Source organism: Cupressus sempervirens, chromosome 10 (assembly GCF_028749045.1).
Source record: "Cupressus sempervirens isolate cs-2001-9-10 chromosome 10, ASM2874904v1, whole genome shotgun sequence".
Taxonomy (NCBI): Eukaryota; Viridiplantae; Streptophyta; class Pinopsida; order Cupressales; family Cupressaceae; genus Cupressus; species Cupressus sempervirens.
Genome location: NC_143127.1, coordinates 107,766,070 through 107,788,348, shown reverse-complemented (window position 1 = coordinate 107,788,348; position 22,279 = coordinate 107,766,070).

The window sequence follows — 22,279 nt, the reverse complement described above, 5'->3', positions numbered from 1 at the left end:
ATCAGTTAGAAAAAAACTTATATTGATGATGAATAAAAATTAATGAACTACAATAATATCTCATAATTACCTCTCACTTTCCTCAATCTACTTTTCCCCATCAAGTACTCTCCTTCGAATCTATTCATGGATCTAGGATCCCAAATGCAATCTACATGGATCTTTGATGCAAAATTGGGAAGATATTTACTAATGTAAACCATAGTCTAGTAGACCACATATCCCTCAACTATGGAACCCTCTAGACATGCTCTCTATCAAACCAAGACCTTCAAAAAATTTAAGTGCCTCTCAACAATCCGCATTGACCTAGTTGGTATAGGTCCACACAATTTGATCTCCTCAACTAGATGTATGAGGTAATGCTCTCGTGCATTGAAAAAATTTGAAGGTAGATACTTTTGCATCTCACACAAAGCCTAAGGAATTTTCCTCTTCCATTACTTTATGTCTTTTTTATCAATTTCTTTAGATGACAACCACCTAGAAGATATTCATCATGAAAAAATATATTAATGAGACTAATAGTTCACTTCTATACAAAAAATCTAAAAAATAACACTTCTAACCTCATGTATTTCCCAAGATAATATATAATGTGTTTGACACTCATGTTTTCAAAGTTGTGTAGCAGAGATTGAGGTAGAATGTATTGCAGTAATAATAAAATGATCTTGTCAATATATTATAAAATACAATAATCAAAATTACATGATGTTTTCATTCATGACTTACCTTGACTAAGGTATGCCAATCATTTGTTTTCAACCCTGACCCAAAATCACCTTTCTTTGATATGAGACTACTTATGTTTGCAGCAAATCCTATGGGAAATTTACTATTTTTTATGGCTTCATATATGGCATAAGTTTGTTGCTACATTAATAACCAAGGAATGACACTCATATTAATTTAGTTTCCATCTCTATTTGATTCAACAAAAAATTTTAATGCATGATTGGATTCATCAATGTCATTGCAAATTTTGAACAAATTTTCTTTTTCATGCCTTCCATCCAATATTTTCCATAGTGTCTATGTTACATTATTTCCAATATGTATAGTATTAAACAAATGCATGATTGGGAGGTTCTTGTAGTATGACAACCTATTAAATTGTCTAGGATAGCTTTTAAGTCCTTTTGGAAGTTTCTCATTGATTCATTCTATTGTATTCCAACTTCCACATGTGAGGTGTCATTCTTTGTGGCTTTGATGATTTCTCTTCTTTCTCATTGAAAAGATGTTTTCCATAAATTTGATACATATGATTTCTATGGAGAAAGTGTCTATGCTCATTGAACACCTGCTTTCCTAAACATTTTGAATGGCAAGATTTCATCATTGGACCATAAATCTGATGTTCAAAATTTCCCTTTGTCTAAAGACCTAAAAGATTGTGTATAATTGGATGACATGTGTAGTATAAGATTCATATTTACAATTATCACATTCAACTTAAGCATACAATAAAAAATATGTGTTAATAGTTTTAGATACCAAAAAGTAATGTAAGTCTAGGGGCATCATGTATAGTACATACAAGCATTGCATGTAACTAAAATTACCTTTCACCAATTGGTCTAGGAAGTCATACATTTTGACCCCCTTTTCTTGGGCATATCCTACCCTAATCTATGAGCCTGGGATCGGTTATGACTCTTGAGAATTGGAGTGAGGTATGCTTGTCTTTATCTAGTTCTCATTGATTTCAAGGAGAGATGGATAAAATCAAAAGCAAAGGTATGCTTTTTTTTCACCTATTTCCCTCTCAACTAGAGCTTCCAAGCAGATCAAAGAGAAATTTCCCTACCTCTTATGGCAAAGTCATACCTAAAATCTCAATTTCTATCTCGCCAATAGAATAAACGGGGCTTCCATAACCCCAACAACTCATCAATCAAGGGCTCAATATATACATTCATATATTTCACTTGTTACTTACCTAGTTGAATGAACATAAACAAAACATAAATATTATGATCATTTCAATATTGTGTTTATAAATTAATTTAGGTGACTATTAAATGGAAAAATACCTAGCACAATCATTGCCAACTTTACGGATATCCAAGGAGGAATGTTATTGTTAATAATAAAATAGGATAGACTAAGTAAATAGATCTCATCTCTCCAAATGGATTGACACCATCTGCTACCAACGAAAGCTTTAGATTACAAGCTTCTTGTTTAAATATTGGCCACCTATCTTCTATGTCCTTAAATACATAATCATCCACTAGCAATTTCATAATGTCATCTTAACTTCTATTTCATGCATGATAATCCATAAATTGTGCCAAGCTAGTACACCTAAATACTCATTGCAAACAAGTAAAAGCACAGATCTGTGTCACCATTTGTGATACAAAAACTTATTTTGGTCAAATCTCATTTCTCTATCAAAACTCAATTTTTTTCAAAAACTAAAAATATCCTTTTATAGATCTCAAATTCAATATCATCATTATATAAATTTTTGAGTGTTTTCATTAGTTATAATATGTTATAATCTCAAAATATTATAGGTTGATATTTCAACATTTTAAAAGATGCTCTCTCAAAAAATGAAAAAAAATAGTAAATCATATCAAAAAAAAAAAAAAAATTATATTTATCACTAGAGGAAGGAATCCTCTTCATGAATATGTAATTTTGTTTCAAGAAGGTATAGATTTGATAGGGAAGTTTTGACGGGAGGAAAAATCTGTTGGATTCTGACAAGGTTGAACTTGAGTACTTATAACAAAGAAAATATACATCAAAAATAATTATTTATTTTTTTGATTACTAGCTATACATGTCATCTATAAAATATTTTCAAATTAGAACAAAAAAAGATGATTTGCATATACTTGTTTGACGGGAACTACATCCTATATTTTTTATAGTTAAAAAAGGGACTTCAAAATAAAATAAAATGAATAAATTCTTAGTCAAAAAAATTATTAAAATTATAGGCATAAAATTCATACAATTCTACACATTTCATCAGTTTACATCATCTTCATATTTTAAACACAAATAGCATTTTTTTTGTCATTAATGTTGAACTGTCACATTTTGATATCACATTTCTTTATAAAAAGTGACACAGGTTTGTGATTTTACCCATTTACATGGAATAAAGAGAATGTATCGAAGAACCTTGTGAGGCACCTTTTTTGTTATTTGATTTGACTGATATCTACTAATGTGAAAATCAAGGCATTATGTTATAAATTCATGTTGTTTCGATATATAATATGATCATTGGGACATGCATGTATTGTTTGGTACTCCATTCCAATATCTTTCATAATGGTTGATAATTCTTGGTAAGAGTGAGGTAGAATGCTTGATGGTGGTAACAAACACTCACCTATCAACCTATGGAAAAACATTGATATTAATATGAAGAACATCAATGGCATGCTAACATAGAAGATGAAAAAAATTACAATATATCTTAGCATACATAAGATTGCTACATTGGATATACCATTCATAACCTTGAATTTTACTAGTACTAATATAGTGGAGAGAATTGTTGTTTGGGAGCTTTGGTACAAGGGCTTGTATGCCTTCTCAATTATAGGTATATCAAGGTTGTCTTTATCATCATCATTAAATGCATGATTATCATCATCTTCATTATCTTCATTAGTTATGCCAGTAATATCTTCAATCTTGTTAGCTAGTGCATTATCAGCTATACCAATACCAACATCTTCAATTGTGTTTTCTGCCTCATGATCATCTTCTTCCATGAGAGCATTACCTTATACTTCAATATTCACACCTCCATGTTCTACTAGTTCAAAATTTACATTCACCAAAGGATGGAAATCCTTCCCCCCTTCAATTTGATCATGTTTCCTACAATGCCTTTGAGTTGTTGTGATTAGAATTCATTGATTCTTTATGCCCTTTCATTTTTGTAAGGACAATAACATTTTCCATCACCATTTCTTTTCAACTAAGACCACAATCTATCAGTTGTCACATTATTTATTCTGGGTCCATATTGTCAGGTGTGAACTTTCTTCAAAAGAAAATATTTAGGCTATAAAATTATAACAAATATAAACATGCAAGAATTAGTATTTTTTTGTATATAGTGAATAAAAATAAAATAATTAAATATTACTATCTCTTTAGTACATATGGCATCTAAACAAATCAAATGAATTAAACAATAAAAATATTGGCATTGATTTTGAATAATATAGCATTAGAATTGTTTCTAGTCTTCATTCAACTTGGTAGAAACTTTTGAACTATTACATCCATGATGTAAGGCTAGAGAAAGTGCATACCACATTGTGATGATCCATGCTACCTAACTATGTCCAAGGTGTCTGGACACTGGAGGCATACTCTACCTACCAGGCTATCTACATACTCGTATACACAAGATCAAGACCCTTGAACTATTCATCCTAATGAATATATAGTTCTAGTTTCTAATTGTTTTTATGTAGTTGTATTCCTATTATCAATGGTGATATTTACTCACCTAATATAGCTCTTCGCCATCATGCACCCACTCAGGAAAATTAGGAAAATTTCTATACTTAGAATCCTATAATACTCTAGTGCAACCTTGGTGTTGTAGTTTACAATTAATGTAAGGTTAACCTATATACATTTTTACTCACTCCTTATATAGTTATATTTTAAAGCTTGTCACAATAATCAATGGGTCTGAATAGAGCAGTCAAGTTAATGCTAGCTAGGAACAGTTAATTGTTCATTTTATTGTACCTAATCTAATGATAGTTCTATAGGAATTTGTAAACAACCTAGGTAATCAACAACTAGACCAATTGACTTATATATGTCCTATGTCATTCCTTAAATAGTTATGTTTAAAAACTTTTGTACATGATACCTATTGAGTGATTTTTATTATTTATATACATACATATATACATACATATATACATACATAAATACATACATACATTCATACATATATACATATACACATATATATACATATACATACATATATATGTGTATATATATATATGTATATATATATGTATGTATATACATACATACATACATATACATTGATGAAAAAGGCACACCAAAAAAATATTAGATCTTGGTAAGGGGCCCTAGGTCCTAAATAGGGTGGTCAAACACTAGATAGGATAGTATAGAAGGTCATCAATAAGCATCCAAGTTGACACAAGATAGTTTAGACAATCTCAAACATGCATGTAGGCAAGTTGTTTACATGTTGTGCCAATAGTGGCATGTTGTGATGGTTACGTTGTTCTATTGTTGTCCTTGCCATCAAGCTTCAAATCTCATGGGATGAGGTCCCCCACTTGTGGCCTCACTGGTTCATAGCTCCAGGTCAAAGCGTTTACCCCTAAAAAAAAAAAAAAAAAAACAGTTGTTTACATGTTGTAATAAGGTTATAAGCAAATCAAAGGTTGGTCAATGATTGGTCAAACATTGTGAGTTGACCAAAAATCTCTATTTTTATGTTTTATAGTCTTTTTGCATATTGTGGTATAGTTTTGAAGGAATGTGGAGTTTTTTATTTGAAGTTTGTGTTGGCATTATGATACATTTTTGTGATTAGTTACAACACTTATTGGATTCTGAATGCTTACCGAGCTCTCATCGGACATTCCTTTGTAAGCCAAGCTTTACCTAGTTCTCAGTGTTTACCGAGTGATTGAGGTGAACAAAGAAGTCAGTGTTTACCGAGTGATCGAGGTAAACAAAGAAGTCAGTGTTTACCGAGTGATCAAGGTGAACAAAGAAGCCAGTGTTTACCGAGTGTTCGAGGTAAAGAAAGGAATCAGTTTTGACCGAGTGAAGATGTAATTAGTATTGACTGAGAACTTCATGATAACCGAGCTCCTGAGGTTATCAAGGAAATTAATTTTACCGAGCTCAGACGGTTATCAAGGAAACTAACTATCACCGAGTCACAAGGTTCTATCAAGTGTTTCCTTTGATCATCGAGCTACAGTTCAGATAGAAGTGTTCACCAAGTGACATCTCTTCTACCAAGTCTTCAGTGGTTACTGAGTTTAGAACTACTCGAAGTGTTTAGTATGGACCGTGCCTTCACTTCTACCGAGTGCATGACGATGCCAAGTAACGCAGTGGACGCCGAGTATCAGAAGGACACCGAGTCAGTTCAGTGAACCCAATTTTTTACCTTGGGCCGACTTTGTATAGAGATTTGCACTTGTTGTTTTGGCCGACCTTGCATGTATTGTTTATTTGGATGGTATATATATGCAATGTATTGTATCATTCAAAGGATGAAAAGAAGAGTAATGGAAATAGTAATGGTAACGAATGAAAATGCGAAAGTGTGAAAGAAATACATGCGTGCGAAAGTATGTGTACTGAGTTGTGAAGATATTCAGCAAGGTCAAGTTTTGGAGCAGAAAAGTTTTATCTATCACATCAAGGTGAATCAGAGCATAGCGGATCTTATCAGCAATCAATTGTAATCAGATCCACTGTTTCATTCTAACAGGTGAATCAGTTTTTTTTAAATCCTTTAACAAGGTAGACTTAACAGTCTTTTGTAAATCTCCTAACAGAGTGCATACTTTATTGTATGTTTGTAAATCCTCTAACAAGGTGGATCTAGCAATCCTTTGTGCTCCTAACAGGGCAGATCACCAGAAGTGGTCATTGTAAGCCTTAACCAGCCAACTTCATACTGCAGTAACGAAGCTTTGTGGGTTTCATCCCCACCCCAGTTTTACTTTCTATTTGGAAGGTTTCTGGGTCACCAAATTTGTGTGTTCAAGTGTTGCAAATGATTTTGTTTCATGCTTACAGTAGGTTACTTGGATGAATGGTGAATATATCAGTATGCAATTTAATTGTTTGAAATTTTAAAAGTTACTGATTCACCCCTCCCCTCTCAGTAACTTGTCACATCTTGAACATTTCCAACAATTGGTATCAGAGCAATAAGGTTCTCAAGATAAAAGTTTCACAGCTTGAGCAAAGATCAAGGACAATGGAGATATTCAGACTTGACAAAACTATTGAGAATGAAAAGCTAGATCTGAAAATAGCCATGGCTCAACTCAATGAAGCAAAAGAGCATCTCTCACAATCCTTGAAAAGAAGAAAAGAACTTGCAAGGAAAATGAATGACCATCAGTATGTTGAAGAAAAGATTGAAGATCTCTCACCATGAAGTAGTTCAGATGAAGCTGACAAAGCAATCAAAGAACTTTTAGAAAAGAATGGATCTCTGCAGGAAGAATTAAGAAAGCTCAAAAGAGAACAAGAAATCCAGTCCATCAGGCTATGCGAAATCTTGGAGCAAAGGAACAAGGCAGCTGAAGACTTAGAGGTAAGGAATAATCAATCCTCTCAGCTTGAAAATCTTGTAACTCAATTATCTAATGCAAATGAAGAAATTATGAATCTAAGATCTGAGAATGAGAATTTGAGAAATGACTTAATTACTGAAAGGCAAATCAATGCAAGCTTACAAAGTGATCTAATCTCTAAAAAACAAGTCAATGAGAGAATGGTAAAATCTCAAAAGGACATGGATCAATTGAAACTGCAAAATGAAGAAAACTTTCATAAACAAAATGGTAAAGCAGGCCTTGGATACAAGGAAGAAGGTGAATCCTCCAAACAGGGTACTCAAAAGAATCAAAAACCTACTTGCAGCCACTGTGGTAAGTTAGGTCATACATCTAACAGATGTTGGAGCAATGGAAAAGGAAAATTTAATGGAAAGTGCTACAATTGCAATCAGCATGGACACAAAGCCAATGAATGCAAAGAGAAACCAAAATTTGAAGGTAAATGTCACAAATGCCAAAAGCAAGGTCATAAGGCATCACAATGCAAATCCAAATCATTTAATCCAGCTGAACAACTTGTCAAAGCAATATTTGGTTGGGACTACAACACTTGGTGCAGATGTCATTATTGTGGAGAATATGGTCATACTGGCATAAACTGTGCAAGGCATCACCTAAGAAAAAGGGATACCACTGTAAGATGTTATACATGTACAGAACTTGGTCATATATCTAAAAACTGCATGAACATAAAGAAAGTCGAGGATGAGAAGAAAATCAAAGTAGACAATATTCGGAAGCAAATGAAGCAGCAATGGATTCCAAAGTCTACCGAGCCAGATAATTCAAGTGATGGAATGGTCACTCAAGAAGTGAGTGAGTCTACCATTTCCAATTAAGACTCATCAGGATAAGACCAGGACTGTATCTACAAAGCAATATCCTAAGCAGTCCTAGAATGAAAATATGATCAAATCAGTATTTCAGATACATCAGGATCATGGTCGGTACATGACCTTACCGAGCTCAGTCGGGTGCAATAAGGCTTCTTTCACCAAGTTGCACTTACCGAGCATGGTTGGTTCTTCTCTTACCGAGTTAAGTTCAATTTAACCTATTTTCTTTTGGTCACCGAGTTGCGAAGTTTAAGCTGAGCTAGTGGATGACAGTCTGTCAATCGCAGCTACCTCCGTACTGAACATTAATGGTGAATTTTTCATCAAAAGGGCAGATTTCAACCTTATTTTTCACCGCGAATTCAAGATTTACACAAAAAAAAGGCTTTCAAGCGAGTTCAAGCGATTTGAAGAGATTTTCCAGCGAAGTATTCTTAAGAAACCTTTTCACTCACCGAGTAGCAATGGGATCCGCAAGCACCAGCAACAGCAAGGTGAAGAAGGGTTCTGAAATGCTTGTGAAGGGAACAGAATGGAAGGCACCTACGTTCAAGCTCGTTCCTGCCATCGCTGAATCGCTCGATCCCAATGGAGCTCAATCATAGATTCCACCCAAGGTACTCCTCGTGAACGACATTCACACTCATTTTAAGTGTGCTATTCAAGATATAGGGACATTGGACATGGATAATGCCCTAGCAGAGTTATGTGTAAATGGTTCTCTCAAAATCGAGCACAAACATTTGGAAACTAAAGGTTTGACTCACATCGCGCATATGCCTAGAAACTTCCAAACCAAATGGATTAGGTATATCTTGAGTCGAGTGTATAATGGTCAGTTGTGGTTGGAACAACCCGTTTTGATAACCAAGAAGATGATTCACAAAATCACGGGTCTCTCGATGCTCAGCAAAGCCAAAACCACCAAAACCCTAGGACGGGATGAGTTACAGAGGAAAACCCTAGCCGAGTGGGATGGTAGAGGTTTGAAGGTTAACACTGTAACAGATCTGGAACTAAGATTTGGCATACAATTATTGCATATAAGTTATATAGTTCCAGCAGATTAAATAGTGTACCGTGTGAAGCTGTGGATTTGGCCCTGAAGATTATAAAGAAGAATCTTGAGTTTGATCTGTCAGAAGTAATGTTGAAGCAGTTAAACAAAAACATGGATAGTATAAGGACATCGAAGAATAACCCCTGTAAATTTGGATCTATGTTAATATGTTTACTATTTTATGTACAAAAATTCTTTCCATCAAAGGGAACCGTAGAATGGAGAAAAGATGTCCCAATTTTGTATCAGATTAAAGAGTTTAGAGCAGAGATGGGAGAAAATTTTGATAGTATCATGGATAACTATTTTGAAGACTTTTAGGAGAGAATGAATAACCGATTCAGAATTCCTCCTAGGCTTGTTGAAAAATATAAAGATGATGTATGTTTTATGGTTGACTGTGACAAGGTGTACATACAGGCAGTTAGACCCCGAGTTGCATGGGTGAAACCTCTTCAATATGAGGTAAATATTGATGAAACAAGGGATATCATTGAAGCACTAGTAAATGAGCCAGTAGACCCAAGGCAACGGATTTTTGGTACTTATGATTAAGCAAAGGCCAGAATTGAACTGGAAATCAAAATTCCATAGGCCATCAGCAAAGGTAAGAGGAAAGTGGCCAAACTGAAAATTGCAATAGGTCCTCTTATGATCACCAAGGGAAAAGGTGAAGATAAAGAAAGTGAAGAAGAAGAAGAAGGAGAAAAAGAATCAGAAGAAGAGCAACTGGCAAAGAAGAAAGGCAAGGTAATCATTACCAAGCCCAAGAAGCAGCCTACTGCAGTATTTACTCAAAGGACAAGAAAAGGTATTCAGGAACCTGTATTGGTCAAGCCTGCACCTACATTCGAGCAAAGGCTCAAATCATTGGAAGAAGGAACTGGCATTGCAAATTTCAAGGCATTGAAATTTGAGACAAGGACTGATGTAGAGAAAATGTAGATTGAGGAACTGGTACTTAACAAAATGGGAAAATGGAAATACTCCCCAGACCAGATTGCTCCTCATATGTCTAAAGAATTACTGGAGAGAGTACAGTCAAGATGGGAGTTAGCCACCAAGATGGTAAAAGATATATATGAGCAATCCCTGAAGAATCTTCAGCCTAGTCTCACTGGAGCAGAGGTAAAATCTGAATTGAAAACCTATGAAGGTAAAATGATGATCAGATTCCACACTTGTTTGATTTTGATCAAAGATATAGAGAATGTTGTAAATGATGCTACAAACATGTGGAAAAACATCTATCATCTACATAAGCCCAGTGTAGACCCAGTAGAAATAAAGGATGATGACAACAGTAGCACCAGTGATGAATCAGATAGCGCTCCATCCATCAAAGTTACACCAGGAGAGTTGCATGCAATGATGGAAGAGAAAGAGGAAGAATACAAAGAGGAAGAAGCTGAAGAGGAAGATAAGAAGGATGATCTGGTAAAAATTGCAGCAGCAGTTATTGCATCCCTTCCTCACTCCCCAGCTAAACCTGTGACATCATCAAGGTTGGAGTCAACTTCAGTAGGTTCATCTACACTAGATTTACCATCTACACCTGCCATATCTCAGCTTCAGGTATCATCAGTGGAAGTGACTACCACTTCGTCTATCGAGCTGCACCCCTCTTCATATACCGAGTTGGCCTCCTCGACTCCACCATCATCAGTTGGTATTGATGTGAGTTCTCCAATTTTGACTACTCCAATTTGTTCTACAATTTTGTCACCATCTACTTCAGGCACAGTGAGCTTAGATACTATATTACCGAGTGTATCACCATTTTTGGCCAGTACTCAAATTTTTGACCCTGTACATAATCCTATTGCCACTCAACCCTCAAGCATCCCAATTTTTACTGCTAGTCCTTCTGTCTCTACTGTTGTGTCTATTCCAAAGGTCAAACCAGTCATCTCAGAAGTCAAAAAAAAGCAACCATTAAGACTTATGATCACTGGAAAGGAAATTCCTGAAGACATTGACTTGGACACAGAGATAATAATTCCAAAGATTGACTTTGATAATGCTAACATTGAAGAAATGAGGTATGCTAGTCAACTTATTGAGAAAAAGTCTACTCAGATGCAGTTAAGATCGGAAAGGGATAAGGAATACAGGATAATTGAGGATGCTTGGAACATAATTACTGAGGCTATAGGTGTTGATGTTGATACTTCTCAACACATTTTGATTCAATTGGAAGAGGCAGTTAATAAATTCAATGAAGATGCCTCCGAACAAGAAAAGCTGATTGAGCGTGCAACAAAGAAATTTGATAATAAGGTGTTGGGGCACATTGCCCAGAACATTGCAATAAATCAGGTTGCATTAACCTCAGTTTTGGCAGATATGGAAAATTCTTTTAATAATGTAACATCTCTTTTTGCTAAGCTTTGTGATGTTACCGAGTACACTAAGGGAATAAGAGAGAAACTAAATAAAATTGATGAGGATCTGAAGGTGAGCGCATAGAACTTGAAGCTTGACCCCAGTTCAAGCTCATCTCATGACCTCAAGATCAAATTTTTGTCAGAGAAATAGGCAGAGCTATTGAGAGAAGAGGCAAGGATCCGATCTACATTGATAGATATCCAAAACATGATCCTTCCCATCATGGATCCAATGTAGAAGCACATTGCACATTCAAAGACATTAATCCATGATAATAACTTCTCCATTGCAGACCATGTGATTGAACTTTCGGCTGAAGTTCAAGTAGCTCTTTCCACCTGCAAAATTTTGCAAGAGAATTGGGATAAGACTCTCCAGCTTATTCTTCAGGTACATTCAGAGTTCATCTCTCATTTTGGTGTTTCTATATAAGTATATATATTCTTTTATTCTTTGGCATTATTGTCAAAAAGGGGGAGATTATTGTTGGATATGTATACTATGGTTGAATAAGTGTTTTCGGAAAAATTATACAAAGGAAGAGATATACAGCTCATGTAAATACTGTATGTACATTCTATGGGGGAGTTGTATATAACAAAGCTATGTATATTCAGAATCAGTCATCAGCATGTTAGATAAATTTTGTCTCATAAGTGTTTTTGTCACTAATGCAAAAGGGGGAGATTGTTGGCATTATGATACATTTTTGTCATTAGTTACAACACTTATTGGATTCTGAATGCTTACCGAGCTCTCACCGGACATTCCTTTGTAAGCCAAGCTTTACCTAGTTCTCAGTGTTTACCGAGTGATCGAGGTGAACAAAGAAGTCAGTGTTTACCGAGTGATCGAGGTAAACAAAGAAGTCAGTGTTTACTGAGTGATCGAGGTGAACAAAGTAGCCAGTGTTTACCGAGTGTTTGAGGTAAAGAAAGGAATCAATTTTGACCGAGTGAAGATGTACTTAGTATTGACCGAGAACTTCATGATAACCGAGCTCCTGAGGTTATCAAGGGAATTAATTTTATTGAGCTCAGACGGTTATCAAGGAAACTAAATATCACCAAGTCACAAGGTTCTATCAAGTGTTTCCTTTGATCACCGAGCTACAGTTCAGATAGAAGTGTTCACCGAGTGACATCTCTTCTACCGAGTCTCCAGTGGTTACCGAGTTCAGAACTACTCAAAGTGTTTAGTATGGACTGTACCTTCACTTCTACCAAGTGCATGATGATGCCAAGTAATGCAGTGGACGCCGAGTATCAGAAGGACACCGAGTCAGTTCAGTGAACCCAAGTTTTTACCTTGGGCCGACTTTGTATAGAGATTTGCACTTGTTGTTTTGGCTGACCTTGCATGTATTGTTTATTTGGATGGTATATATATGCAATGTATTGTATCATTCAAAGGATGAAAAGAAGAGTAATGGAAATAGTAATGGTAATGAATGAAAATGTGAAAGTGTGAAAGAAATACATGCGTGCGAAAGTATGTGTACTGAGTTGTGAAGATATTCAGCAAGGTCAAGTTTTGGAGCAAAAAATTTTTATTTATCACATCAAAGTGAATCAAAGCATAGCGGATCTTATCAGCAATCAGTTGTAATCAGATCCACTGTTTCATTCTAACAGGTGAATCAGTTTTTTTTAAATCCTTTAACAAGGTAGACTTAACAGTCTTTTGTAAATCTCCTAACAGAGTGCATACTTTATTGTATGTTTGTAAATCCTCTAAAAAGGTGGATCTAGCAATCCTTTGTGCTCCTAACAGGGCATATCACCAGAAGTGGTCATTGTAAGCCTTAACTGGCCAACTTCATACTGCAGTAACGAAGCTTTGTGGGTTTCATCCCCACCCCAGTTTTACTTTCTATTTGGAAGGTTTCTGGGTCACCAAATCTGTGTGTTCAAGTGTTGCAAATGATTTTGTTTCATGCTTACAGTAGGTTACTTGGATGAATGGTGAATATATCAGTATGCAGTTTAATTGTTTGAAATTTTAAAAGTTACTGATTCACCCCTCCCCTCTCAGTAACTTGTCACATCTTGAATATTTCCAACAGTTTGTGCAAAAGTTGTAAAAATTCATTAAAAAATGCAATAAAAGTTGTTATGCAACTTTTTGCAATTTTTCTTATAATCTAGAAGTGTAACAGTCAATCATTCTTTTGATTGAACATGGGAGGATGAAGTTCTAAGGTCAAGAGTTGTGACCTATAAATTGATTATCTTCAACCTAGTCTGGGGTTGGAATAGTACTGTGTGGATTTTGAATGAAATAGCAATCCTTTTGGTGGGAAAATCCTTATTCTTGTTGATTCGATCGTTATCTCACCATAACATATACATACATACATACATATACATACATACATGTATGCATACATACATATACATACATACATGTATGCATACATAAATATACATACATAATATATATACACATACATACACAAATACATACATACAATGCATGCATACATCTGCACATGTAATTTTATCACCTCATTTAACTATCTTTACTTTCAAATGAAAATTTAGGAACTAAAATATTGGAATCATAGAAAGGAATCATGGAGGAAAGTCCAAAATAGAACCAATATCTACAATCTAATAGGTTAAATTAATTAAAACTAAGATGCAAAAGAAAGTCTTGTGGTTCAACGCATAGCTAAATTTATGCCTAGCCTTTTGAAAGTGATTTGGGGTAGATCAATTTGATGAGAGAGACCGAAACAAAAGGAAGAGAAAGAGCTCCTTCTTCAATTGGTGGTATTTTGGTTTATATGGTGGTTTATTTGTATTGGTTCATGTTGTAGGAGTTGATGAAATCCAACTCCATAGCTCACTGAGATCACCTGCATGCAAATAGCTTGCAGAAGAGAAACCTAAGAAGGAGAAATAGCTTGGAAAAAACAATGGAAGAGAAAATATTTCACAATAGGAAAATAAAATTGCTATGTGAATGAATGAATTTACAATGAGAGAGGGACCACTTATAGAGGCCTCAAGGAAGCTTCTAGAACAAGCTGGGAGGAGGTAGAAGATAAGGTTGACAACTAAGCACTCTTCCACAAAAAGTTGAAACATGCTAGAAGGGAACAAACTCCCGTGTTGTCAGCAACTTATCACTACAACTATTAACTACTAAATGTTTAATAAATGCATTAACCTAAGTAAGCTTAAGAAAATAGAATAAATAATTAATTATTTAATCTAACACATGTGATCATGTACATTCAAGAAAATGTTGAGTGGAGATTAGGCTTTTCTCTCCTAGTTGTGGCCATGGCTATTGCTCTTACTCTATTCCTCTTTGGAACAAACATGTACTGACATAAAATACCTTATACCAGTCCAATAACTTAGATTGTCCATTTTTTTATTGTAGTAATTTTCAAGTGGAATGTATATAGGTATTCTCAAGAAGGCTACTTATATGAAAGAAGGCTTCTAACCTCTAATCAATTCAAGAAAATCTCATATATACATGTTCTTGCAATTTAGAAGAGTTCATTCATAATTTCCTAAGTAGTTATATTTCTATTTAATTTTAGGTTTGATTAACTTTGCTTCCTTTTAAAATGCATTTCACAAGCTTAGGAAAATGTTCCTATAAACATTTGGTTTTATCTTATAGGTTTCTTGACAAAGCTACAAATGCAATAGATTGGGACCATGAGAACAAAAAAAATATTGATTAAGTTGAAGGGGTCAAGGTTTTTCTAAGATTGATGCCTATTTGGATGACTTGTTTGATATATGGTGTTATTTGTGCACAAACACCAACATGTTTTACAAAACAAGGGAGCACAATGGATAGAAGGATCATTGGAGACTTTAAAATACCCATAGAAAACTTATAGAGCTTGATTAGCCTAACTATTCTAGTGCTTGTATCTATGTATGATTGAATCTTTATCCCACTAACTAGAAGCATAGGTGGAAATGAACATGGAATAACTCTTCTATAGAGAATTGGGTTTGGTATGTTTATTGTTGTCATTTCTATGCTTTTACAACAATGATAGAAATGAAAAGGCTTTAAGAAACAAGAGAATATGGAATGATAGACCTGCCGCAACTGACAATTCCACTAAGTATTTTTTGGTTGCTTCCTCAATACATCCTATTTGGTATTTTAGATGTGTCCACCTTTTTAGGCTTGCAAGAGTTATTTTATGATCATATGCCTCACTCAATGTGAAGCCTTGGGTGGCCCTCTATTTGAGAATTTTTGGGGTTGGTAGCTTCCTCAGCAACATTCTTATTTCTATTATTGAGGAACTTAGTTGCAGAATTATGGGACTAAACTAGTTTATAGACAACTTAAATAGAGCTCATTTGGACTACTTCTACTAGCTTTTGGCTGCACTCAGTGCACTCTTCTTGTGCATTTATATCTCTTTTTCTAGGAGCTTCATTTGCAAGCAAGAAGAAAGAAATGTTTGGAAAGACGAAGAGATATCCTGATCATTAAACATCACTCACAGAAATATTCATTGATAGTCTCTTCAACTTTTTCAGGTATTGGTATATAAGTACATAAAGACTCCATACTTCAAGAAATGAAGAGGAAACTCTACCTTCATTTCAAATCCTCATTCTGTGAACTTTAGTATAGAACATAAGTTTTTTATCCCTCATTCAAAACTATGTATATAGAATATATATACACAATGCTTCAAGAAATGAAGAAGAAACTCTACTTTCATTTCCAAACCTCATTTTGAAAACTTTTGAATTGTATGCAATAGTAAAAGAAAGCATAAAAGTTTAGATCTGTATACTATCAACTAGCTATAGAGAAGATGGATGAATCAAGTCTGCAAATACCTATCATTTCCTGACTTTGAATTAGTTGATAGTAAATTCAACTAATGTAGCACAAGATGACCAATTGTAATTATGATACAACTCAAATAAAACTATGGACTTTTCAAAAAAGTGTATCGAACACAATTATTCATTCCCATGAAAGTGGGTGAGTCAAAATTCCTTAGGCATTGTTGGAAGGAAGATCAAGATAGCTAAATGAGTATCATGGATTGAGCTTTTTATGTTAAGAGCTTATTAAGGCTAAGTAAATTAGTACATTGAAGATCCTTTTACTTTACCTTCTATTCTACTTGCAAGAATCTTGTAGCTAATATAAAAAAAAATTTGTTGGTAAAATGGAACATGCTATATATAGAGATTCTTGCTAGCATGGATTGGGATTCTCATATTCCGATACTACTACAAGCAATAATTCTAATGATACACAATCTGATATGGGTGATGTGCCCCTTGCTATTATACTACCTTAAATTTCAACCTTGTAATGCTCTATTATTTAAAATAAAATTATAAATCATAAACCTTACTTTTGGGCTCTTCTATACTCTTCTTGAATCTCATATACTCATTACAGATCATGCCCATTATCATAAAGATTCACTCTTTATTCTCATTCAAACATGTTTGATAAGAAACTGAGAATGGACACAAATGATTCACCCATGGCTTAGCAGTCGCTTCATGACCATAGTAGAGAAATTATTTGGTTATTGCCTGAGCTCCATTATTTGACTTTAAACTTATATAAAAGCTGCCCTGAAGTTATATAAAAAAAAAATTCAAATCTTGTTTCATGGTAGAGGACCCAAATTCTCAAAATTAATACTTTGTAGATCACAATTTCTAAGTTAGATAAAAAGGTAGAGATCTAATTAAAAATATGGAAATTGAGGTTATTTGTGAAAACCTTCAACATTTTGACAAAATTGTGAAAAGTGTATTAAAATTGTCAATGGAGGATGAGAACAACAAGAAAAGATCCCTAAAGATGGTTCTAGGGTTGGAATTAAGCTATCATAATCTCTTCCTTATTTCTTCGAAACTCAATATATTTTAAATTTATTCTGCTATCTGATCGAAGTGATATTATTCATAATTTTAATTTATAATTCTTTCCCTCCAATATTTTGACAAAATGATACCAACAAATAACTCATAGCACAAAACTCACCATTGCACGATAAATGTGTGACCAAAACTCAAATATCACTACCACATTGTGGATAGGAAATGAAATAGATGTAATTTAACCCTTACCTTTAAATGACATTTTAATTTAACCCTTATATTTAAATGTTGTTGTAAAACTCTTCCTCAACGCTCCCTCACTCCTATGCACCTGCACTTTTTTGCGTAAACAAATGAAGTTTCACTTTATTATTTTTAATTTATATCCCCAACGACATCAAAATTTTGATGCCAAACTTAACTTTCACCAAAATTTTGATGTTATCAAGATCATTTGTTTTTTTAAATAAATTTGAAAAGCCAAGTTGGCTTGCCATTGAAAATTTAGGTCAAAAATGACCCCCAAATGTACTAGTGTGTCATCGATAACCTCATAATCTTCTCCTACAATCTTATGATCACATATTTTTGTATCTTTAGAGGTCTCGTTGAAAATCCTTTATGATTATGTGATCTCCATTTATCATAAGATCCAAAAATTTTGCAACCTTTTCATTTTATATCCTAATCTTATGATCCTCTTATTCTCGAATGGTTGCAAGTCTTCCTTTTTTCCTTTATGATCCCATGATTACCTACTTGTTGTAATATCTTATAACTTAACTTCAAACTCTTCTCATGATCTACTTAAGATGACATGATAAAAGGGTAATCATATAATCAAAAACTTTATTTTAAACACCCACAATGCTATGACCATATAGTATATCTTAAGATCAATAGACTCAACAGTTTACCCCTACGATCCTCAACACTCGTATCCATGCAAGAATTCAAAATTTTAGGGTTAATTAGACCACACACATGATAGCCTAAATAACTCTAAGACTATACATGGATATATACATATATATAGGGGTACATATATGCACAAGAATATACAAAAATATATAAAGATATACAACCTAACTATTGTTCATGGAAAATTAATACCTTCAATAGAAGTATTTCTTCAATAATTATCCATGAACTAGCAATTCAAGAATGCTTCCTAATAGTTCTTTTATGAAATAAGAATCCTTGCCCCATGTAGAATCAACTAGATATGGGCCACACTAGACACGATCAAATTTTCTATGCTTTCCTTTATCCTCAATCCTTGCATTCCATATTATGACTAAATCATCTAGTTAAGACTTTCTTGTCAGTGCCTTCTTATCATATAGAAATTTTGTCTATGACTGCAGTTTTATATTCCTACCAAAGCCTTCTTTCCTTGTCTTATTTGACCATACTAATTTATCCATCCTCTCTTGCATATCATCAATGATATCATCATCATACATCTAGATGTAGTTATATAGGCCTATAGGGTTGTTTTATGGCATCGTAGCCTAGATTTCATATACTAGGTCAAAAGGTGAAACACCTATTACCTTCTTGACAATCACTCTGTTAGCCCAGACTACTAAGTGCAAATTAGAGTCCCATGCCTTCTTATCATCATCCAAAGTTCTCTTTACGACTTTCAAGAAGCTTTTGTTTGTGCATTCAACCTCTCCATTCCCTTGTGGATGATAAGGTGGTGAAGTTGACTTGGTAATACATGATAAATTCATCAAACTTGAAGCACATGGCATTATCAATCACTATTCTCTCAGGACACCCAAACCTTATTATAATTTTATTCAATAGGAAATTTTTAACCACCTCACTGGTAGCTTTCCTTGTAGCCATGGCCTCTACCCATTTTGTAAAAGAATAAGTTGCCACCAAAATCCATGAGTAGTGAGTACTAGACTTGGTTGATATTTCACCTATGAAATCCATTCCCCATTACTAAAAAGGTGCCTACACTTCCACAGATCTCTAAGGCATATTCCTATAAAACTTTAATTTTCTAGAAAATCTCTAGCAAGAGTCACACTTTCTAACTAGGATTTTTGCATCTTTAAATAAGCTAGGCCACTAGAAGCTTGCTCTCATAATCTTGTGGGATGTAGTATTTGCCATGTAATGACCCCCACATACCCCTAAATACATTTCCTTTGGTAATTTCTTTGATTCATTTTGATCAATGAATTTCAAAAATATTCATTCAAAACTCCTCCACCACAAGCTTCCATTGACAATAATGTACCAAACTGAATGCAATTTTACAATCATTTTTTCCTTATCTATTAGATAGGGTGGAGCTTCCATATGTTGCAAATACTATATTATATTTTTTTACTAGTTAGATTGATCCATATCACATGTACTAGAGCTAAGGTCTTCACTTACATCATTTATTTGATTAGCATCTAGATTTGATTGAGCCATTAGCTTTGCTAACCCTTGACCTCTTACTAATTTGGTGATCTAGATGTCAATATAAAACTCTTGGATCCTATTTATCCATCTGTACCTTCTTCTAGATACCTTCTACTAAGAGACAATATATTTAACTATTGCACTTGGCACAAATTCAATAATAGTAGCACCTACTAGGTAAAATCTAAAAGATTTGACAGCTTGACAAGTGCCTATGCCTTATTTTCATTGATTTCATATTTAAGATCTGTAGGCTGAAGGGATTTGCTAAAGAAGGCTATTAGTTGCTCATAGTCATCTTCATTTTTTTGTAGTAGAATTATTGATATAGTATGAAAAGATGTGAAAGAAAAAATATGCATAGGATTTCCATAATCTAGTGTCCTAAGGATTGGTGTATTCTTAATGGAATTTTAAATTTCTTGGAATGCAAGAGTATGTTAACCTTCCCCACTAGTAGTTTCTCCCTTCTTGAGAATGTTGGAGATTGGTCTACTGATCTTAGAAATTTAGTAATAAATCTCCTTAATAAATTTACTTATCCAAAGAGAGACTATATACCTTTAACATTCTTAGGCTTAGGGACTCTTTCAATTGCTGCTACTCTCTTAGAGTCAATCTTAACCCCTTCTTTAGATACTATCTGACTAGGCAATTTCCCTTTTGTCACTCCAAAAGTACATTTCATTGGGTTTAAGGAAACACCATACTCTAAGCCTTTCATAAAAATATTTTCTAAATGTTTGCAATGGTCCTCATCCTTTTTTGTGTATGTAGTTAGATCATCCTATTATATAACCATGAATTTGTCAATATACTCCTAAAAAGAAACATCCAAAGCTCTTTGGAATGTTTCTCCTACATTTATCAAGATAAAAAGCATCCTTACATACACATAAGTCCCCAAGTGTTAGTTTGTGGTGACTAATTAGGAAAGTACTGTACATACTTTATAAATTCTTTGCGGCTCTAAGCATCACCCTAAAAAAAAAAATTGGTACTATTCATAGATTAGCCACTAAAGTAATGACTAATTTATGGCCGACATGTAGTAACCCTAAAGTGGTTTAATACTTGTATAGAAAGGCTTAGGGTTAACGAATGTTTCATAAGGTGTGATGTGAAATTGGTTCTTACGACAGTATTGAATTGTAAGGGATTACAGATTGTAATCAAGTTGTAATCACTGGATCATAAAAATATTGGACTTGCTATTTGGTGGACATAGCCTAGGGTTTGGGTGAACCACTTTAAATCTTGGTGCCTTGTGCTCTTTTCTGTGTGATCTATTATTTTTTGTTATTGGTTATAATTGCATGTAATTGTTATTTCTATCTGTAGTTTAATCCTAACAAGTAGTATCAGAGCCTAGTTTTTTTTTTTAGTTATCCTCTACAAGAAAGTTTCATAGTTGAGTGGGAGTCTCATGGTTGAGTGGGAGCAATGAAAGATGAGGGTAAGCTGAGGGTTGATAGGTTTAGTGGGTAGAACTTCTATTTATGAAAGATGCAAATGGAAGACTATCTATATCAGAAGGATATATGGAAGCCTTTGGAAGGCAAAGCCAAGAATTAGGGATCTATGTCAAATGATGAATGGGATATTTTGGAAATAAAGGCACTATTACCTATTTTTGCCCCCTTCCAAAATTTGAATTCAAATACTCGACCCACCAAATGGCCACTTCCCATCTTTAGTATTATTTAAATGCCCTGGAAATACAAAATAAAATAATTAAACCTTATGATATTTCTTTCCACTGGCCTACAAATTTCCCCACCATTGGATCTTGTTACAATCTATGGATGTTATGTTCTTGCTATGAAAAGTTGTGAGGTTTTTCCCATAGCGAGATAGTGACCATCAAAATTTTGCTGCGGTACTGAAAGATGAAGTTGGGCACCAATTTTTGATGACCCATCGGAGCTCACTAAATTGCTACCAGGAAGTTCTAATTTTTGTTGGGTGCAAGGTAGCGACTAGTCAGAGAGTTATGGTGTAAAGGAAAATGTTCTTGTGTAGGTAGCAAGGTTGGAGATCTACTGATGAGCTGGCAGTTTGATTGGTGCCCACATTCCTGCATTTTGTCTTTTGTCAGACTTTCTGACAATCTAGACAAGCACCTCACTATAGCATGTCTTATGGGGTCAGGTTGATTTCATAAGCTGTAGTGTGATGCCAAGGTGGTTCCAGTCAAATGCTAGGTTGTGCTGAGTGTTTCATGGACCCACACCCCTTCCATAAAACATATAAGAAATTTTAATCGTCAAATCAATCTCAGATCTACGATCGCCATTATCTCGCTATGGAAAGTTGCAAGTTTTTTAGTCTATGTGACATAGTGAGTATGGGATC